We start from the raw sequence: 244 nt of genomic DNA on the forward strand, positions 1-244 counted from the left end.
GCTCACTGTTCATCCAGAGGCAGCAACGATCGGCTTTAGTTAGCAACAGTAGCGAAGGAATCGCTCGATCAGGTTTAGTTAACACCCATCGATCGATCGCTCGGGTTCAGTAACGCGTAGCCTGCAGTGCAATCGCTCGGGTTCAGTTAGAGCCCAACGCCTCGCTCGGGTTCAGTTAGAGCCAGCGCCTCGCACACGCGCACGTACATGTATGAGAGAAACGCGCATCGCTCGGCCCCCGACC

The sequence above is a fragment of the Triticum dicoccoides genome, chromosome 7A, assembly GCF_002162155.2.
Source record: "Triticum dicoccoides isolate Atlit2015 ecotype Zavitan chromosome 7A, WEW_v2.0, whole genome shotgun sequence".
Taxonomy (NCBI): domain Eukaryota; kingdom Viridiplantae; phylum Streptophyta; class Magnoliopsida; order Poales; family Poaceae; genus Triticum; species Triticum dicoccoides.